Source organism: Bos grunniens, chromosome 13 (genome assembly GCF_055505025.1).
Source record: "Bos grunniens cultivar Pamir isolate PY7600 chromosome 13, Bosgru_T2T1.0, whole genome shotgun sequence".
NCBI lineage: Eukaryota > Metazoa > Chordata > Mammalia > Artiodactyla > Bovidae > Bos > Bos grunniens.
Genome location: NC_141177.1, coordinates 19,416,475 through 19,428,615, shown reverse-complemented (window position 1 = coordinate 19,428,615; position 12,141 = coordinate 19,416,475). Strand labels below are relative to the sequence as shown.

Below are 12,141 nucleotides of genomic sequence, written 5' to 3'. Positions count from 1 at the left end.
CTATCATGATCGAATTTTAATTACAGTCATGATAGAGATCCATTGTTCACTGTTACCTTTTAGGCTTTTTGTGTCCCTTTGCTGTACAGTAAACACCTAGCAAAGAAGGAGCATCTCTTAAGACTCTATTTAAAGATACAAGTCAAAAAGATTCTGAAGATAACTTCTTCGCACAAACAGAAGTACACTAGAGATTACCAAATAGCTAGTTATCTATACTTTTCTCCTATCCCCCTCAGTTTTTGTACTGACAAACTCAATACAAAAAGAACTTACTTAGTAGTTCTTTGATATATGCTGCCATACTTGACTTTTTAATACTTTTCGCCCGCCTGGCAAATTCCTCTAAGGCGGTTGTGTTGAATAAGGAGGCAACAGGCCTGAGTTCTAGTACTACTTCTGCCATTTACTGGTTAGATCTTGAGACGTCAACTTTACTTTTCTGAGTCTCAGCTAAAATAACTACATAATCTGAAATCACTACAAGATCTAAGGCCTTTGCAGTTTTCACACATTTAATCCTTTACCATTCTCACGGCTTCAATAACGCCTTTCTGATGACCTCCCCAGGTGACACTGCTCTTAAAAAACAGTGGGCTGTCCCCTTCCTAGGAAGACACCTTGGGTCACCGCCCACAAACAGCCGGGTCCCTCCTTTTAAAGACACACACACAAACTCCCTAAGTTGATGAAGGCTCTCTCTCTTCTTGCCAACCAGTTCCACTCTGCATTCTTTTGCTGGCCAGCTCCTGCACCCAAACCTCAATCCCCCTTCTCTCTCTTCTTCATCAAAGCCTTACTTTTTCTGTTGCTCTTGCCAATGCGGAGTGCAGGATCCTGGGGGCACATATGTCCTCAGTCCCTTGGGAGTTACACGGACTTGCTCCGCAACTCTAAGGACTAGACCAGTCTGATATTCGCCTCTGTACCCAAAGGGCCCCCATTTCCAATCAACCCTTTCACCACCACCACCCCGCCCCCCGCAAAGAACTGTCCCAGCCCTGACAGCCTGGGCTCAAATCCCACGCCCCGCCGCGCCCTGCCGGCCTGGGGTCCTGAACATGGACCACGACCTAACCCAGCTCCAGTTCCTGCTTCCCAAGCCCCACGGATCCCGGTCCCGATCCAGTTTGGATCCAGCGACCCTTCTCAGCGACCCCGGCCACGACCCCACGTCCGACTCCCTCCAGTTCCTCAGGCCTGGAGCGCCACCCCGTGCAGACCCCGGTCGGCTCAGCACTCCCTCAGCTCCCGGACACCGAGTCCCGCACCCTCCCCACCACTGCCGGGCCCCCAGCGGTCCCCAGCGCCCGCGCCCGCAGGCCCCGGGCCCGCTCCCCAACATGGCGACGGGGACACGAGCGCGGCGGGCGGGCGGGGCGGCTACGGGCCGGGACCGCACAGGGGCCGTGCTCCACGGTCCGCCGGCGCCATTTTCCCGCGCCGGGCCCGGGCGGCGCCTCCTTCCCGCGGAGCCAGCCGGGCCGGCACCGCGGACGCCCGGCGGGCCCACCCCTTACGGGCCCGCGTCGCCGTCAGCTCACCTGAGCGCGGCCCCGGCCCTCCCGGGCGGGCCTCGGAGCACCGGCCCGGGCCGTGCGTGCCCGCGGCCCTCCGTGTGTCTGTCGGTCCGTCCTCGCGTGCGCCCGTCTATCCGGCCGTCGGCGCCCGGCCGCCCGCAGCCCGACCCGGCTGGGCCTCAGGGAGCCGGCGGGGAGGGGGATGGGCCGGACCGGGTCGGGGAGGGAGGGGGAGGGAGGGAGAGAGGGTGGGAGCGCGGGAGAGGGCGGGGCAGGGCGGGGGCGGGGCCTTGGCCACGTGACCAAACGTCCCCGAGCGCGCGGGGCCGAGCGCGCGCCAGCTCGGTTGGGTGCAGAGCTCGGAGCCGGGATATGAGATTGTTTGTCTCCTGGAGCTGTAATATTGCCAGTGGCTGCTGCTCCCATCTTGGAGTCACTGCACAGCCGTATGGGAACCCTCTAAGCTGAGTGTTCTTGGGCAAGTCAACTCTCCAATCCTCAGTTTATGCACCTGAGATATGGATATAATAATAGTCTTTGCAAAGAGGAAATTAGGGAAAGCATGGAAAGCCCTTGGCACAGTGCCTGATACATAGTATCTAATAATGCTAATGATGATAAAGATCATCTTTAGCCTTTATTACTGATGTCTGCCTGTAAGTCCCATCACTGTGACCCTAGCAGACTCAGTGGGTACAAGAGTGTGGCCCTTTCCCCCTCTTCCTAAATGTAGGGAGGCCTCCCAAGCACTGGGCTTGATGCCTGTCCTAAAGGCCTGGATTCAGATCTGGCTTTCACTCTCGATAGCTGTGTAATTTTCCTTTGTCTCAACTTCAACTTCCTCATCTGTGAAATGGGAGTTAAGGGTCTATTACAAGCATCCTGTTAGATAGATAAGCAGGGGATTCTTAGCTGATTATACAGCTCAGGCATATTGGTCTCATCTAAGAAAAATCAGAGTCGTTTCATTCCACCAATATATTTATTGAGCACACACTATGTGCTTGGAGTGGTGCAGTAGCCCTCTAAGGCCAGTCCACATTCTCCCTGGCTCCCCTCCAACCTATTCTCCACCCTGCTGTCAGAGCAATATTTCTAAGTCAAAAATCTGATCATGTCTCTCCTCTATTTAAAACTATTTGATGGTTCATAATGGAGAAGGCAATGGCACCCCACTCCAGTACTCTTGCCTGGAAAATCCCATGGACAGAGGAGCCTGGTAGGCTGCAGTCCATGGGGCCGCTAAGAGTCGGACAGGACTGAGCGACTTCACTTTCACTTTTCACTTTCATGCATTGGAGAAGGAAACGGCAACCCACTCCAGTATTCTTGCCTGGAGAATCCCAGTGACGGGGGAGCCTAGTGGGCTGCCATCTGTGAGGTTGCACAAAGTCGGACACGACTGAAGCGACTTAGCAGTAGCAGCAGCAGCAGTGCTCTTATGATAAAGGCCAAATAGATGTCTCACTCTTGCCCTTCCCATATCGCCAGGCTTATCTCCTAGCACTCTTTAACTCTCTCTGGACTGTAAGTACATTGATCTCCACATTCTGTACTTCCTTCCTTCTTAGGATCCTTGCACATGCTGATCGGTCCATCTGGTGTGCTCCCCCTCCTCATTAGATAATTTGTCAGCCTTCGGATCCCTGTTCAAACATCACTACCCCAAGGACACCTTCTCTGAGGATTCTTTAGGCAAGTTCTCTTGCTTGTCCTCAATAGGACTCATTAGGTCGTTTATCACCTGTCTTCTCGAGGCTGGTGACCTCATTAGGAGGGAGAGTTTATCCATCTTGTTTACCACCGTTTTCTCAGCACATAGTACAGGGCCTGGCACAGAGCATATGTCCAGTAAATATTTGTTGTGTGTGAATCCTGAGAATGGTGGTGGACCCTAAAGGGCAGAGAAAAATAAAAAAGAACCACAGGCAGCCAAAAGGGCACCTTGGACACTTGAGCCCAAGAAATTAACACCAAGAGGGTTTACAAGAGCCTGGAAAAAAAATTTTAAGCTTTTTATTCTTTTAGAAAATGGAGTATGATTTACATACAGGAAAATGCAAACATCTTAAGTGTACACCTGATACATTTTACCTGTATTCCTGTTTACCACCACAGTTATCATTTTAACTTCAAAAAGTTAAATATAGAATTACCATCTGATCCAGAAATACTACTTCTGGATATTTACCCCAACAAAGTAGAAGCAGGGACTTAAACAGATATTTGTACACTCATGTTCACAGCAGCATTATTCACTATAGCCAAAAGGTAGAAGCAGGCTGTATATCTGTCAGATGAATGGATAAACAAAATGCAGCATACACATACAATGTAACATTAGCCTTGTCAGTCACCAAAGACCAACTACTATGTGATTCTCCATACGAGGACCCTGAAAAAGAAAGCTGAAACTGTTGGTGGCTCAGTCGTGTTCGGCTCTTTGTAGCCTTCCAGGCTCCTCTGTCCGTAGGATTTCCCAGCAAGAATATTGGAGTGGGTTGCCATTTCCTTCTCCAGGGGATCTTTCTGACCCAGGAATCAAACCCGGGTCTCCTGCATCGCAGGCAGATTCTTCACTGACTAAGCAACAAGGGAAGCCCCTATTAGTGTGTGACTTCAGGTAAATCTGGAGTTCTTATCTTAAGGATGATACAACTTGGACCAAAAGGAGAAAAATGACTCGTCCCACAGGGTCCGAAGTACTTTTTCCCTTTGTTTTTAAATCCTTACATGGTTTTTGTTCCCAAAAGACTATAAACTCTATTTTTGTAGTATCATAGCCTGTAATATAACTTAACATTTTTGTGCTACAATTGCCTCATCTGTAAGGTGCAGATAATAAGGGTACCTTACAGGATCAGACACTAAAGAATCTGCCTGCAATGCAGGAGACCCAGGTTCAATCCCTGGGTGGGGAAGATCCCTTGGCGAACAGAACGGCTACCCACTCCAGTATTCTTGCCTGGAGAATCCCACGAACAGAGGAGCCTGGTGGGCTACAGTCCATGGGCTCGCAAAGAGTCAGACACAACTGAGTGACTTTCAGTTCAGTCCAGTTCATTCGCTCAGTCGTGTCTGATTCTTTGCGACCCCATGGACTGCACCATGCCAGGCTTCCCTGTCCATCACCAACCCCCAGAGCTTACTCAAACTCGTGTCCATAGCGTTGGTGATGCCATCCAACCATCTCATCCTCTGTCGTCTCCTTCTCCTCTTGCCTTCAATCTTTCCCAGCATCAGGGTCTTTTCCAATGAGGCAGTTCTTCACATCAGGTGGCCAAAGTATAGGAGTTTCAGCTTCAGCATCAGTCCTTCCAATGAATATTCAGGACTGATTTCTTTTAGGATGAACTAGTTGGATCTCCTTGCAGTCCAAGGGACTCTCAAGAGTCTTCTCCAACACCACAGTTCAAAAGCATCACTTCACTTCCACTTCACTTCAAAATGAATTAGTAGATACAAAATGTTTAGAACAGTGACTAGCACTTATGATAGCCTCAATAAGCAACAGACTACCTGAGGCCACTGAAGAGGTTATCAGGCTGTTTCATAGAATTCTTTGAGCAAGAAAAGCAGCCCTGAGATATCCAGGACTGTTCTGGATTCAGATTTAGATAAAGAGAAAGTGTCAGATGCTCTGCTGCTGCTGCTAAGTCGCTTCAGTCGTGTCCGACTCTGTGCGACCCCATAGACGGCAGCCCACAAGGCTCCACCGTCCCTGGGATTCTCCAGGCAAGAACACTGGAGTGGGTTGCCATTTCCTTCTCCAATGCATGAAAGTGAAAAAATAAAGTGAAGTCGCTCAGTCGTGTCTGACTCCTAGCGACCCCATGGACTGAGGCCCACTAGGCCCCTCTGTCCATGGGATTTTCCAGGCAAGAGTAGTGGAGTGGGTTGCCGTTACCTTCTCAGTCGTATGCAATTCTTTGTGACCCACGGACTGTATGTTGGCTGCCAGGCTGCTCTGTCCATGGAATTCCAGCCAAGAATACTGAAGTGGATTGCCATTTCCTTTTCCAGGGGATCTTCCTGACCCAGGGATCAAAACTGGGTCTCCTGCACTGCAGACAGATTCTTTACTGTTTGATCCACCAAGGAAGTCCAATAGGTAAAGAGAAAGCAAATCAATTATTCTTTGAGGTGAACAATTTGGCTTTTTTTTTAAATTGGAGGATAGTTGTTTTACAATGTTGTGTTAGTTTCTGCTGTACAACTACATGAATCAGCTATAAGTATACATATCTGCCCTCCCTTTTGAGCCTCCCTCCCACCCCACCATCCCACCCAGCTAGGTCATCACAGAGCCGGGAGCTGAGCTCCCTTTGTTATACAGCAGCTTCCCACCAGGTATCTATTTACACTTTGTAGTGTATATATGTCAGTGCCAATCTCTCAGTTTGTCCCATTCTCTCCTTCCCACTCTGTGACCACAAGTCTGTTCTTTACGTCTGCATCTCTACTTTTGCCCTACAAATAAGTTCATCAGTACCATTTTATTAGATTCCATATATATGTGTTAGGGCTTCCCTCGTACCTCAGTTGGTCAAGAATCTGCCTGCAATGCAGGAGACTTGGGTTCAATTCCTGGTTCGGAAAGGTACCCTGGAGAAGGAAATGGCAACCCACTCCAGTATTCTTGCCTGGAGAATTCCATGGACAGAGGAGCCCGGTAGGCTACATAGTCCATGCAGTCGCAAGGGTCGGACACGACTTAGCAACCAAACCACAACCACCATGTATATATGTGTTAATGTAGGATATTTGTTTTTCTCTTTCTGACTTACTTTGATCGGCATTTTTTGAACATCTATTTTCATGTTTGTCCAATGGGCTTAAGCTTTGCAGTGGTAAGACTGATAGTGAACACTAGAACCATGTCTTTAAGAACAACATCAAACAGAAAAAAAAAAAGACTAAAACCTACTAGAGAGCATCAACATGCTACTGTCTGTGGGATTCATCACGATGGTGCCAAATGGCAAGGTTATCACATTTGGTTAAGCAAGTTGTGTCTTACTGGAGGATATCACATGTAAGTGGATGCCACTCACTGGTACACACTGTAATGTAAACCTTTATTGTGGTAATTTACCAGTAGATGGCAGTAATGTGCCTTATTATTACGAAATCAATTCAGTTTTCAGACAATAGGAAATAAAGTGTCTTGAAGAGGGATAAAAATTTTGAAAAGTAGAATACACAATCGAAAAAAATGAAAGAGTATCAAGAAGATACCAAAAAAAGGGAGAAATATTCTAGGACTTATAAAACCTGATTTCAAAAATATTCTGAAAATTTTAAACATTATATTAGCATATAACATAAAGACATGAAAATACACAACTCATAAGTGTAAAGCCTGATGATTTTTCACAAAATGAACACACATGTCCAGTTCAGTTCAGTTCAGTCGCTCAGTCGTGTCCTACTCTTTGCAACCCGTGGACTGCAGCATGCCAGGCCTCCCTATCGATCACCAACTCCTGGAGTTTACCCAAACTCTTATCCATTGAGTTGGTGATGCCATCCAACCACCTCCATCCTCTGTTGTCCCCTTTTCCTCCCACCTTCAATCTTTCCAAGCATCACTGTCTTTTCCAATGAGTCAGTTCTATGCATCAGGTGGCCAAAGTATTGGAGTTTCAGCTTCAACATCAGTCCTTCCAGTGAACACTCAGGACTGATCTCCTTGAGGATGGACTGGTTGGATCTCCTTGCTGTCCAGGGGACTCTCAAAAGTCTTCTTCAACACTGCAATTCAAAAGCATCAATTCTTCAGTGCGTGGCTTTCTTTATAGTCCAACTCTCACATCCATACATGACTACTGGAAAAACCATAGCTTTGATTAGACGGAGCTTTGTTGGCAAAGTAATGTCTCTGCTTTTTAATATGGGTCTAGACTGGTCATAACTTTCCTTCCAAGGAGTAAGTGTCTTTTAATTTCATGGGGGCAGTCACCATCTGCAGTGATTTTGGAGCCCTCCAAAATAAAGTCTGCCACTGTTTCCACCGTTTCCCCATCTATTTCTCATGAAGTGATGGGACCGGATGTCCAACTAACATCCAAATCAAGAAACAGAACATTCGAGCCCCACAAAAGCCCGTTCGTTCTCCTTTTCCACACCTCTGAGGGTAAATAGTATTCTGACTTTTAACTTCATAGATTAGGTTTATCAGGTATTAAATTTTATGTAAATGGAAGCATATAAAATGTGCTCTTTTGAGTCTGCCTTCTTTTGCTCAATTTTGTGCTTTTGAGATTCTTCTATATTGTTGCAGGTAGTTGTAGTTGGTTCCATTTCATTGCTACATACAGTTCCTTATTTTAATTTGGCACAATTTATCCCTTCTACTGATGATGAGCGTTTCAGTTTTCACTGTAGGTCAACTTTTAATAGTACTACTCTGAACCTTCTTGCCTATGTATTTGAGTAAACACATGTATAATTTTTGCTAGATTTATACCTAGGACTATGATTGCTCAGTCCAGGAGAAATATCAGTTACCTCAGATATGCAGATGACATCATCCTTATGGCAGAAAGTGAAGAGGAACTAAAGAGCCTCTTGATGAAAATGAAAGTGGAGAGTGAAATAGCTGGCTTAAAACTCAATGCTCAAAAAATGAAGATCATGGCATCCAGTCCTATCACTTCATGGCAAATAGATGGAAAAACAATGGAAACAGTGACAGACTTTTCTTGGGCTCCAAAATCACTGCAGATGGTGACTGCAGCCATGAAATTAAAAGATGCTTGCTCCTTGGAAGGAAAGCTATGACAGACCTAGACAGCATATTACAAAGCAGACATTACTTTGCTGACAAAGGTCTGTCTAGTCAAAGCTCTTGTTTTTCCAGTAGTCATATATGCATGTGATAGTTGGGCCATAAAGAAAGCTAACCACCAAAGAATTTATGCTTTTGAACTGTGGTGTTGGAGAAGACTCTTGAGAGTCCCTAGGACCGTATGGAGGTCAAACCAGTCAATCCTAAAGGAAATCAGTCCTGAAAATTCATTGGAAGGACTGATGCTGAAGCTGAAACGCCAATACTTTGGCCATCTGATGTGAAGAACTGACTCATTGGAAAAGACTCTGATGCTGGAAAGGATTGAAGGCAAGAGGAGAAGGGGACGACAGAGGATAAGATGGTTGGATGGCATCACCGACTCTATGGATGTGAGTTTGAGTAAACTCTGGGAGGTGGTGATAGACAGGGAAGCCTAGCATGCTGCAGTCCATGGGGTCGCAAAGAGTCAGACACGACTGAGTGACTGAACTGAAGTGAGCTGAACCAGGTCTTAGTTATAGCATGTGGGATCTAGTTTCCTGTGAGGTGAAAAGTCGCTCAGTCGTGTTCAACTCTTTGACTCCATGGACTATACAGTCCATGGAATTCTCCAGGCGAGGATACTGGAGTGGGTAGCCTTTCCCTTCTCCAGGGGATCTTCCCAACCCAGGGATCAAACCGGGGTCTCCTGCATTGCAGGCGGATTCTTTACCAACTGAGCTATCAGGGAGGCCGCTAGTTCCCTGACCAGGGATCAAACCCAAGCCCTCTGCACTGGGAGCACAGAATCTTAGCTACTAAACCACCAGGGAAGTCCCCTTTATCAGGTATTTGGTTGCAAACATCTTTTTCATTTTGGGGGTTGTCTTTTCACTCTTTTGATAAGTGTCCTTTGATGGGCAAAAATTTTAAATTTTGATGGTTTAGTTTACCTACTTTTTTCTTCCGTTGTTTGTGCTTTTGTTTGTCATAGATCCAAAGTCATGAAGATTTACTTCAGTGTTTCTTTCTAAGAGTTTTATAGTTTTAGGTCTTACATTTAGCTCTTTGATACACTATGAGTTATTTTATGTATATGATGTGAGTTAAGGGTCAAACTTCATTCTTTTGTCAGTCAATATTTAGTTGTATTAGCATAGTTTGTTGAAGAGCCTATTTTTTTTCCATTGAATGATCTCGGCATCCTTGTGAAAAGTCAAGATAGATTGATCATAGGTAGATGGATTTATTTCTGAACTCTCAATTCTATTCCATTGATGTATTCATCCTCCTGCCGGTAGCACAGTGTTTTGATTCCTGTAACTTTGTTGTATAGTAAGTTTTGAAGTCAGGAAGCTTCGTATCTTAACTAAGATATGAAGGAAATACCTAAAATACCCAACTTAAGAAGTAAATGGGTATATCCTGGAGTTATTTTAGGTTGGAGAGAATATCTTAAAAATTCTTTAAATTTCCAAGTTTATTTTTTCTTTATTTCATAGTCAGCTAAAGTTAGCTTCTCAGTATGAAGTAAATTTATGCTTTCTATTTTGAACTGTGATGTTGGAGAAGACTGTTGAGAGTCCCTTGGACTGCAAGGAGATCCAACCAGTCCATGCTAAAGGAGATCAGTCCTGGGTGTTCATTGGAAGGACTGATTTTGAAGCTGAAACTCCAATACTTTGGCCACTTGATGCGAAGAGCTGAGTCATTTGAAAAGACCCCGATGATGGGAAAGATTGAGGGCAGGAGGAGAAGGGGATGACAGAGGATGAGATGGTTGGATGGCATCACCGACTCCATGGACATGAGTTTGAGCAAGCTCCGGGAGTTGGTGATGGACAGGGAGGCCTGGCATGCTGCAGTTCATGGGGTTGCAAAGAGTCGGACGTGACTGAGCGACTGAACTGAACTGATGGTAGATCAAGAGAGTAAAACCTGAATAAAGTAAAAATAATTAAGAAAATAACGTCCAGGCAAACCTTGTCTGTCTTCCTCATCAGTGTTCCCAGTGCGTCAGGCAGTGTATGGCACAGAGTAGACACTTAAGAAAATATTCATGAAATAAAATATGATATTTCATATACTGAGTGAGGAAGCAGACTTTCCAAGATATCAGAATCTTGGTTTGATAAATAAGAATTGTTCCACTTGACAAATCTTTTATTCAAAGCTGTCCTATCATTATTTGTATATTTAAGAAATAAAATGACCCCAAGATGCCCATGTAACCCCTCAAAACCTGCTGCATGGAGGTCCTGTAACATCAACATAGGAGAGTTGGTATGACCACAGGTGTTACTCAAGCATTTAAAGATATCAGGACAAGGATAATCAAAACTTCATTGGAAACCACCCAAATATCCATCAATAGGAAACCAGTTAAAATGTTTAATGAACTATGATGAATCATTATAAATTATCAGGTAAATCTATATATCTTGATATTGACATGAAAAAATGTCCATGTTATATAGGTAAGTGAAAAAAAAAAACAAAGATGTTGTAGACACTGCGACTTACATAATCCCGTTTTTACTTTTAAAAACAGTGAGGGACTTCCCTGGTGGCCAGTGGTTAAGACTTCAAGCTCCCAATGCAGGGGGCCCAGTTTGATCTCTCATCAGGGAACTAAGACCCAATGCAGCCAAATAAATAAAACATTATTTAAAAAATAAATAAATAGAACGATGATGTATGTGATAGCTACAGAAAAAAGTAGTTGGAGGAATATGTGAGATTTTTGGAGGAGTTGGAGGAATATGTGAGGAACAGTGAGATTATTGAAAAGTTGAGATTTTGAGGGCATGGATCATTTATATGCTTATGACATGTGTGATATTTGAATGACTGGTGTATCTGTAATCAGATAAAGTAATAAACTTTTTTTCAAAGAAGAGAGGGACATGATCTTTGGAGTCAAACAAACTGCTTTTATATCATGGATCTGCCAGCTATCAGCTGGGTGACCTTGGACAAGTTATTTCATGTCTCTGAACCACAATTTTAGTATACAATAAAATGGAGAAATTAGTTTCAGCCTCATAAGAATGTTGTGCTGACCTTAACAGTTTCATCACATACTTTCATTCTCTCAGTATATTCTAGAATAGAGGTTGACAAACTATTGTCCTTAGGCCAAATTGGACCCTGTTTTTCTAAAATAAAGTTTTATGGACTACAGACACAGCCAACTGTTTACCTATTATCTATGCCTGCTTTTGCACTGTAACAGCAAAGATGAGTAAATACTGTTAAGGACCAGATGGCTTGAAAGACTGAAATATTCATATCTGGCCCTTTGCAGAAAAAGTCTGCTGACTGATCCCTGCTCTAGGAAGAGTACACTGGTGCTCTTTCACCTCTTCACCATGGAATGTTTGCATTTACTGCTCTCTTTGTCTAAAATGACATTCCCACACCCCGCATCTAATACTTTCTGTCAATCTTGCTCATCTCATTATCTGGAGGAAGCTGATCCCACTCCAAAACAGAACGAAATTACCTTTCCTATTGTACTTCCTCATAGCTTTCCTCATAGACCGTATCATGATGGCAATTACCCTAATTATCTGGGTCCTTACTTATTTAACGTTTGACTTCCCCTATAGACTGAAAATCCACAAACAAAAAATTGTCTGTTTTGTTTTTTTCAATCCTGAATCTCCAGTGCTTAACAAAGTACCTGTAACATAATGGGTAGGTAACATTCATGCATGAATGATATAACCTGTAAAATGTATTTATTATCTGATATATACTGTGTAAAGTATGCTTTATAACAAACAGTTTACCTAGTAGATGTTCAAATGGTTAAGAGCATAGATTAGGAGTTCAATATCCTGAGAC

The 12,141-nt window shown here is 44.4% G+C and overlaps 1 protein-coding gene across 19 annotated transcripts in view; it reads right to left on the bottom strand.

The window, feature by feature from the left end:
- The window catches only part of NCOA6 (nuclear receptor coactivator 6), a 96,341-nt gene extending 94,640 nt beyond the window's left edge, over positions 1 to 1,701 (bottom strand). For all 19 annotated transcript variants that reach the window (XM_086332241.1, XM_086332257.1, XM_086332245.1 and 16 more), the window contains exon 1: positions 1,545 to 1,701. The gene's annotated coding sequence lies outside the window, so the exon portion shown is untranslated. The remainder of the gene's footprint in view (positions 1 to 1,544) is intronic.
- Positions 1,702 to 12,141: the final 10,440 nt, after the last annotated feature.